Source organism: Apodemus sylvaticus, chromosome 5 (genome assembly GCF_947179515.1).
Source record: "Apodemus sylvaticus chromosome 5, mApoSyl1.1, whole genome shotgun sequence".
Taxonomy (NCBI): Eukaryota; Metazoa; Chordata; class Mammalia; order Rodentia; family Muridae; genus Apodemus; species Apodemus sylvaticus.
In genome coordinates, this window is record NC_067476.1 from 12,557,706 (window position 1) to 12,567,277 (window position 9,572).

General features: G+C 55.9%; 1 pseudogene; it reads right to left on the reverse strand.

Moving 5' to 3' along the window:
* Positions 1 to 1,660: 1,660 nt before the first annotated feature.
* Positions 1,661 to 1,792, reverse strand: LOC127686539 (uncharacterized; annotated as a pseudogene).
* Between the last annotated feature and the right edge of the window lie 7,780 nt (positions 1,793 to 9,572).

Below are 9,572 nucleotides of genomic sequence, written 5' to 3' on the forward strand. Positions count from 1 at the left end.
TCAGGAAGTTGGGTTTCTCTCTCTCTCTCTCTCTCTCTCTCTCTCTCTCTCTCTCTCTCTCTCATTCATAACTTTAGAAAACCTTTTAATGGATTCTTTGTGAGTTTCACATCATGCATCCCAGTCCCACTCATCTCCCTGTCCCCCTTATATCCACCCTTTGCCCTTGTAACCTCTCCCCAAAACAATGCGCATGCACGCGCGCACGCGCGCACACACACACATACACACACACACAAACACACACACACACCCCACACCCCACACACTTCTGTGACACCATCTATACTGGACCCTCACAGGGACTCCTCCAAGTTTTTCTGCTGTTGCCCTGTGTCATGGACATCCTGCAGCTTTGGATAAGCAGGACTGACCCTGTCATGAATCCCAACAGTTTAAAGATGATACAGATTTTTTTGGGTGGGCCACCTTAGAGCCCTGAATGTGGTCCTGGATGGTAGCCGAGCGTCTTTTCCCTTGTCTCACCACCAGGGGGCGATCTCCCACACTGCTCTGGCCAGGCCACCCAAGGCTACCACAGGCAGGGTCAGCTTCGCTGCTCTCGTGGCCTCCATGACAGCTCACTTCAGCTCCAGCTCCACTGTGCTGCCCAGTCAAGGTGCTGGGCCCACTCTCCAGGTCTCATGACCCCAGGGCCAGCTCTCCCTGTTACTGCAGGTGGCAAGAGGGTAAGGGTGGGGGTATCACCCTCACATTCACACCACCTCACATCAAAAGAGTGGTGGGGCCGGTTTTCCCATGCTCTGGCCCTCAGGGCTGGTTCACCTGCACCCTCGCCATCCAAGTCGGCTCTGCTGTCCAGGTGAGGTCCAGGGCCTGTTCTCCCAGTGCTGCAGCTGGTGAGGTCATGACCCCTGTGGGCAGCTTTCCTGACTGCCAGTGGTGGCACTGGGTGGGCGGGGAGCATCCCCTCTGTGCCCATGCCTCCCCCTGGCAGGTGAGTGGTGGGGTGAGCTCTCCCACACTCATGGCCTCAGGGCTGGCTCAGCCACACCCCTCGCCAGCAAGGCAGCCTCCACTGTGCTGCCTGGCTGAGGCACAGGGCCCACTCCTCCTAGTGTTGCCAGGTGTGGGAGATGGCACCAGGTCTTCACAGTGCCATATCCAGTGAAGGGAGAGCCGGTTATGCACAGCCCCTGGACATCCAGGGGCTGCCATGACCAAGGACATCCCCCTATTCTCTAGTGGTTCTAAGAGCCGTGCACATCCACCACTGCCTCTGCATAGCCATGCACTCAGACATGGCCCTCAGAGGCAGCTTGGGCTGGACCTCACCATGGCCCCAGGGGGCGGGGCTTGTCATTCACAGCAGGCTCCTCCTCTCCACCCCGAGTCTCCAGCTCCATCTCTCTCCATACTGCTCAAGCTGCTCGACTTCTCTTCCTCTCTCATCCGACCACCACACACCCACTCACGTGCTCACCATGGTGGCTTCTGTTGCAGGATGGCCATGTGGCTGGGGGTGGGGCCGTGGGTGACATCCTCCATTGGTGCTGTGTGGCACAGCAGCAAGCAAGTGTCTATGTCCTACCTGTGCTGTGCACGAGGGGGGAGGTCTATGGGTGGCATGGTGGCCCAAAGGTCTCTGTCTGTCTGTCTTCCTCCTCCTGCACTGCACTGTCTGGATTTGATTTGATTTTTCTGAGTCCTAGGCATCAGACACCAAACCAGGCATCAAGCTAGGATACATAACGGACTGTCACTGCTCTGTCCCTGACTGGTAGAAGAGCAGCACCACCAACAAGGTGTCTCTCTGCCCATTGCCAGGGTGGGGCTGGGGGGGGTAAGGAGGTGGGAGGATGGGTGGGCCAGGAAGATTTTAAGTAGATAGTTGTTACAGCCAGCTAAGCATTCATTGATATGAATGATCAAAAGCAAGTTAATGAGAAACATAGCACAAAATGATGATTTTACATGCATACACATACATGCAACATGCATACACACATGCACATACACAATGCACACATGCACACACACATAATGCACAAGCACACATTCACATATGTGCATGCAAAAAATACAAACAAATAGCCACAAACCTGGGTTTGAAACATGGAGACACACATCCAAATGGCCAGTACAGTAGAGGAGAATTCCAACCGTGTCCGACCAACCTGGATGAGTGAATTTATGTGACAAGAGATGGCCAAGCTTTGGGACAGAGTTCATGAGTATGACCAATGTTTATATGTGGTACTGGAGGATGGAGAAGACATGGACGACTGGTGGAGAGACAGGCACAGGGAAGATCTAAACATCCCTGTGCCCTTGCTCTGGGAGATGGTGCTTCTCTGTTCCCCTCCCCCAGAGAGTTGACTGAGACAAAATTGATCCTGTATAGAAAATAAGAGGCTTACGATGGCCTCTCTAAATGTTCAGAAGGGCTGGAGAGATGACCCAGTGGTTAAAGGCACACGTTGCTCTTCCAGAGGACCTGTGTTTAGTTCTCAGCATCCAAATGGAAGCTCACAACGATCTGTAACGTCAGCTCCAGGGGATCTGACGTCCTCTCCAACCCCATGTGCTCCAGGCTCACTCCTCAGCAGCGCTCTGGCTTTCTCCAGCAATGTCAAAAGGGGCTCAGACGCATAGCCAGGCCCCAGGAATCCCCAGCCCTTCATCTAACCAAAGTTGGCTTTCTCGTAGAAGGGCCCCCCTTTCCACTCCCTCTTTCCCGGGCCTTTCTGATGGTCAGTAGTTTTGGAGGATCTTGATTTACTAATTCCCTTCCTGGTGGAGCAACGGGGAGATTTACCCATGGTGATGAACCCCTGTCCAACCTTCTCCCAGCACAGAAGCATTTTCTCACGTGTGCCCAGTGTCTGCAAGCCACTCTGAGCTCCGAGCGCCTCTCTTCACAGAAAGGAGCACAGCTGGTGTCTCAGGGAGCCTAGGCAGGGCTGAGACAGGGAGGGAGGGTCCCTGACCATCAGACACCCAGCTCATGGTTTTCATTTTATTTGCTCTCTAGGAATGTCTGACAAAGAAAACACCTCCAGTTTCTCTTCTTAAACACCAGTTCAAAATCTGTCCTGTACAGAATAGGATGGCATTGGAAATTTGGGGGCTTTGTATACTAGACAGAGTATGTCTCTTAAGGATGCATGCACTGGTATTCAGTTCCCCTGTGGCAGCGCTGGGAGTGATGGAACTTTAGGAAGTGTGATCTTGGGAGAAGTACTGAGGTCTTGGGGAGCGCTGACTTATAGTTTTCAAGGGGCCCTGAGTGGGAGGGGGTCTTTGTAAGGCTGGTCTGGTTTTCCAGATACTGTGATACGGTGTTCTTACAGTTGCTTCTCCATTGTACGGAGCGGGAAATTGCCAGTATCCCGAATATCATGGACCCCTACTGCCTGGCATTCATTCTCCCCACAATAATGTCAGGACCCTTAGCAGTCCCTTCTGCAAGCACTGGGAGCCCAGCCTGCTGGTCTGTGGACCATGGCCTGGCTGACTCCCGAGTGCCACCTTGTGGCCTGATGTGTGACTGCAGATTTCATGTAGAAATTCTGGCTAGCCAGTCTTGGGGATTTAGAAACTGGGGAAGTAGAGGGAGAAGAAAATGGGATGGTGTCCACAGAGAGCCACGTGGGTTCTCTGTCACGTGGGCACTCTGATCCCGCCAGATCGGGGTGTGGACAATACATATTCGTCATCTAGGGAATGGAAAAGGGTTTTGTTTCTTCTCTGTTCCATTTGAGAATGTAAACATTTCTTGGTTCTGTACAGTAGTTCACAGTGTGCTGACCTAATTTACTCTGCTAGTCTGGAGACAGGGACATGTAAGTTGTCCCTCCTTTCCTGTCTGACCCTGGTGCCACTCGGTCTCCATTTTTGACTCTCAGGCTCCCAGGTCATCGGGGCTTGCCTCTTGTGGCTCTTCCGATATCCTTGATGTTCCCTGTCTTGCCCAACCCACTATAACCACGCTGGAATGCTCAACCCAAGTGTTTCCTCTTCCAGGAGGGTTTCCCTGGAGTCCCAAGCACTGAGGTGATTTCTCCCACTTTGAGTCACTTATGTCTTTAAAGTATCTGCTCGTGCTTGGCCCAGGACACCTGGTTCACAGAAGAAGGAAGATGGAGATGAACGCCCAGCCCCTCTTCCTCCAGCTCCAGCCAACTCAAAGTAATGAGAGAGGTCAAGGTCTGCCTGAGGACGCTGAGCAGCCATCGACCTGCAGGACCTGGGCCTTTGAAGAGGGCACTCCCCACCCCCTTACTCCCTAGTCCATGCCTTCACCTGGACGGGGTGGGGTAGGGGTGGGGGAGGCAGGTGACAGTGAGGCTGTGGATTAGCTCATCCCCCACCCCCACATTTTTTAGTGACAGGATTCTAGACATTGCTCTAGGCTACAGGGTTGGCAGCCCACTGCTCTCGAAGCATTGAACATGGACGTCCCCCCACCCCTCCCTCCGTCGTCCCTCCTCCAGTTCCAGCTTGGAGCCCAGCCACCAAGGCTCTGTTTAGTCCTGCCTCCGGAGCTGTGCAGTTTGGACCATGTGACTTAGCTTCCCCGGAGTCTTGTGAGGCACGCTGAAGGTAGGAGAATTCCCTACCTCCAGGTGTCTGGCCTGACCTTGGAGGATCTTGTCCTAGGTCCAGAAACAGTGGGCCTGGAAGGAGCAGCTGGGTGTGGGCGTGGGCGTGGGCATGGGCGTGGGTGTGGGGTGGGCTGGGATTGACAAGGCTGAAATGCTGTGATCCAAGCTGCTCTCCTGTCTCGGTTGTGTCCTTTTTTTACTTCATCAAATTGAGCCATCACCTCCTCCCCTGGGCCTCAGTGTCCCTTCTGAAGCCCGGGATCCTGCCTTTCAGGTTGCAAACCAGGAAAAGGAATCTCGGAAGTCGCTTAGCAACGTTACCCAGCAGAGGTTGTGGAGGGGCAGGCCCCTAGGGGGCGCTGGTGCTCACCCGCAGGTGGTCCTGACCGCCACAGGAGCGGCTCTATCTGCTGCGTTTTGTTCCCTGGCTAACCTGTCCATCAGTATCCCAGGGAGGAGAGCCAATGCTTGGCTTCTGGATCCTCAGGGGGCCCAGCTGTGGACCTCATTTGGGGTCATCTCTGGCATGCTCAGCTCACACACCTCAGACTAAGACTGCCCCGCCCATCTTCTCCTTTTGTACACCCCAATAGCAATGACCAGGGTCTAGATATTACCTGAACACCTTGAGAGTCTGGACTTCTCTTGCTTACCACAGGTACCACCCCGGCCAAAGCTGCTGTCACCTCTCACCTCAGAGACCCAGCTGACCTCCCTGCCCCCACTCAGTTCACCTAAGCCAATCACATGGGCTTTCGGCTCAGCACCGTCTTTCTCCTGGCCCCACCTTAGCTGACTTTCTGAACAGATTCTGCCCCCTCCGAGGTTTATAAGCCTGGACCATCCTCAGACACCTTCTCACCCCAGCTCCTTCCCCAGCCAGGTAACTTCAGATCTCAGCTGAATGGCTTCTTCCAGGAAGCCTTCCCTGATTCCCACCCACCCCCATGAGACCAGCTGCCCCAGGACCAAGGCTCCATTAGGTCACCACTGTCAGGCTTTCTACATCCTCTGAGGTGACCATCCCGTCCTTGCTTCTCAGCCTGGTTGACACTCAAAGAAGCCCCCACAGGCAATGGGCACCTGAATGAAGAAATGGGTGAGCTGGGAAAGTGGGCAGAGGGGACTGGAAATGGATGGCTGTGTTGGGCTCAAGGCTGGGGATGGCTAGAGCTGAGGTGGTGAGGAGAGGAGAGGGGGATTGATTATGAGGTGGAGTCGGGCAAGACCCAAACCCTGTGCCCATGCCTTGTTGCCCTGGCAGTCACAGGGAGGTCCAGTAGTGTCACGGGCAGCTCCCGCTCAGGCCCAGGCCCTGTCCTCCAAGGAGAGGCCACACAGGAGTGTACAGGTTGTTTATTTACAAATATACCAACATCTTGTCTTTTTTTTTTTTCTCGCTGTTTCCATTTTCTGCTTTTGTGGGAAGAGGCAGAAGGTGAGTGGGAGGCGGGGGTGGTGATGTGGAAACGCTAATAAATAATTTAACAATGACAAGTTATTAAATAAAATGTGTGTGGGGATGGCAGGCGGGCAGTCTGTACAAGGTAAACGGAAAGAACACGATGGGTGGCCTGGCCCCAGCCCAGCTGCAATGACCCCCTCCAAGCGGGACCCCAAGGCAGGGCAGAAGCCCAGAGACCATTGGCAATTGACTCTGTCAAGGGCCACATGTTGAAGGGTCCTTCCTGTCTCCCTGCTCCCAGGCCACATGTGAGCCTCCTTGTGTCGGGTGTGAGTGTGCGCGTGTGCGTGTGCTGCCCCTTCTGCACATCGGTCAGCCCTGGGCTGCAGCGTCCCCCTGTCCTAGGGGTGCCCAGAGCTCTAAGCCCATCTTCCCCCGCTGAGCAGGGGAGGGGGGCGTCCAGACAGACCAGGAAGTGGTCTCACTTCAAAGGGATGTCTCTAAAGGAGAGGCTGCCCCTCAGCTGGGCATCTCATGTAAGGGCAGGCAGTCTCTTGATGTCCACGCCCCCCCCCCCCAGGAAGCCTCCATGATAGCAAACTGCCTGTGCCACCCTTGGTCTGACTCTCACCCCTGTGCAGTGTCTGTGTGTGGCCTCTTCTGAGTCTCTGAGGACAGCAGAGGGAGGGAAGCCTCATGGAATGAATCCACAGATTGGGCCCTAGCTGGGACAAAGCTCAGGTTCTTGTCACTCTTCTGTGACATCTGAACGGGCTCCTTCCTCTCTGCCTGAGCCTCATCATGCCACACCCCCAGCCAGGAGATGGGACTTGGTTTTTCTCTGAACCCCCTACCCATCTCTCAATTTCTGTCTCATTTCCCTATCTCCCTCTGCTCCTCAGGCTGCAGGCTAGCCCTATCCCCCAGCCCCAGCCCTACACCACCGCCTTCTTCCAGCCTCAGCCCTGGAGACCTGAGTGTGCTATCTAACAAGGTCTAGGTAGGGCTGGATCAAAGGCTGTCTCCCCCCACAGGACAGAAGCCCTCGTCCCTGCATCAATCCAGGGCTGGCATGTCACCTCAGCAGGGCAGCGGGCCACAGCCATGGTGAGAGAATCCTGAGACTGGCCGCCAGGGCATCTCCGGTGGGATGGCTGGGGTCCCTCCTCTGGCAACTAAGAAGTGTCCTGATGATATCTTCTGGCTGGGGACACCAGCATGGGGACAGCAGAGGCCAGGGCTGGACTTGGGCTTTGGAGGCCCCAGAACAGGAAGGACCCTTGGGACCAGCAAGTGTGGTGAGGACACATTGTCCAGGGGTGGGGTGGGGGAGGGGTCCATTCGTGAGACAGAGATGGGGACGGACCTACTGTCCTTTCCTCTGCTGCAGCTCTGTCACCACATTGCTGTGAAGCCTCGGACACATCCCTGCCCCTCTCCTGTCCCAGGTTTCCCAGCAGCCACACAGCCTACTGGTATTGTGTCTTCCAAAGTAAAAAGTGGATCAGAGTCGGCCCGGGCTCGCGGGAACTCGTATCTACCCTGAGTCTGTCTGGAGTGTGCCCTGTACCATTCAGCCAGGGGTCTGTGCCCGAGGAGGAAAGGGTGAAGCCCAGGAGAGCGGCTGGCTCAGGACCACACCTTCAGCGTGGAGATGAGGAGTGATGTCATCACAGGAAAGATGAGGGGCGAGCGGAAAGCTGTGCTGGCTGCTCTTCCCTGCCGACTCCACATCGTGACATCTGAGTGGAGCTGAGGGCTCTGAGGTCCCCAGAGACAGAAAATAAACCCATGCGGCTCAATTAGCCAGGCACAGGAGCCCAAAGTGGTGACAGAGAGATACTCATCCGCAGTGCTCACAGCTAGAGCTCGGCGGACATCAGGATGGGTGGGCAGGTGAGAGGCGTGTTAAATGGTTGGTAGTATTCTCCTGGGCATCTGGCCTGGGACACAGTGCCTGCCAGGGGCCAGTGCGGGGAGTGCCCAGGAAAGACCCACCGCTGCTTCAGCTTTGGTCAGGGAGAGTTCAGGAGACTGGGGGCCGGGATGACTCAGGAGGCTGAAATGCTGGCGGGCTATATACTGTGCAAGGGTACTGCGGGGAGCCCCACACGGATGATGACCTTACCCAGCTGGTACGGAGGGAGGGGATACAGCGGCTTCAGAGTAATGCCCCAAGCTGATGGAGCCAACAAAAGGAAAGGCAGCCAGGTACAAGCCGTGGTCTTTCATGGGCTCTAGGCAATCAGCATCCCACCCACACATACGGAGGGAGTTGTGGCTTGTCACTGTGTCTGTGTGAGGCCCTGGGAGGAGGGGGTTGTTATAGAACAAGGGTGGGGCTCCAAAGTCATGAGGACCTAAGCCACATCAGCAGAGCTAAGGTGCCAAAAGCGGAGAAGGTGCCGGGCCTGTTCAGTGTGAGCTGGCTATGGTCAGAGGTGTGGCTGCCCCACACCTGCAGAGCAGCAGGAGCCCTGGCAGCATACAGCCTCAGCACAGACAGGAGGAGACTGAGGGTCAGGGGAGCCCAAAGAAGAGCAGCTGGTCTGGCCCTCTGTCGCTGGCCCTATGTAAGAAGAAGGACTGGAGGGAATACAGTTACAGATGGTGTCGAGTGGCAGATACTGGAGGTCCTTTCCATCGGGAGTGTCTGCTGTGGTCTGTGTATACGTGGTTCTCTGAGCTCCATCTTTGCCCTGGGACCTGTAGGTCTGTGACTACCCTCCTGCCCTGGCCATCGTGACTTGTACAGAGCCTGGGAGTCACCTAGGTCTGCCTGCTCACACCTCAGGCCTCCTCCTTCCTCCTGCTCCAATTGCTCTCAGAGGAGGCCCTGCCCTCTGACCTCGCTGCTGCTTCTGTCACTATGTGTGTGCACCAGGTGTATATGCATGCACAGGTGTGCTGTCTGCAGGTGTGTGGCTTTTTGTGTGCGTCTCTGTCCCTTTGGGTCTCTCTGGGTTCTGTCCACGTCCCTCCTCTTGCTGAGACTCCTAGTTCAGGCAGGACCAAAGAGCCTGCCATGCCTGCTTGGACGCTCCTCTCCTGTGCTCCAGCCTAGGGCTGGGAACAGTGACCCTGGGCCTCCCGGGACCCAGAAACCATCCCCTGCGCTGACCAGAGGGGGAAGTGGTCTCCAGCGCAGGACACCCGTATAACTGTTTCTCAGGTACCAGGCACCGTCCCAGGGCTGGCCTTGCAGGGACAATGGAGGTTGGCTGGAAACAGAATGTGAAAAAAAAAAAGAAAAGAAAAAGAAAGAACAAATTTAAGCTTCCCCCCAAAAAGAGGCAGGGGTGGGGAAGGTAGTGATGAAGACAAAGGACTGGGAGGCAAGTGGCTGTCCAAGAGCTCTGGTCCCCAGGGGTCACAAGGTCTCTGTGGGCAGGACACAGTCCCTGCCCAGGCTGCACCCATCTGCCTTGTCTGGCTGTGCCCAGTGGGCACTTGAGCCAGGTCTGGCTGGCCGAGGGGAGGGCACCGTATGGCTGTCTGTAGAGTCTGAGCGGGTGGCGGGCTGGGGGGCCGACTGGCTGCAGAGGCCTGTGGCCCCACCCTAGGCCCAGGCCCAAGCGTCCATGCGGCCCGGCTGGCTC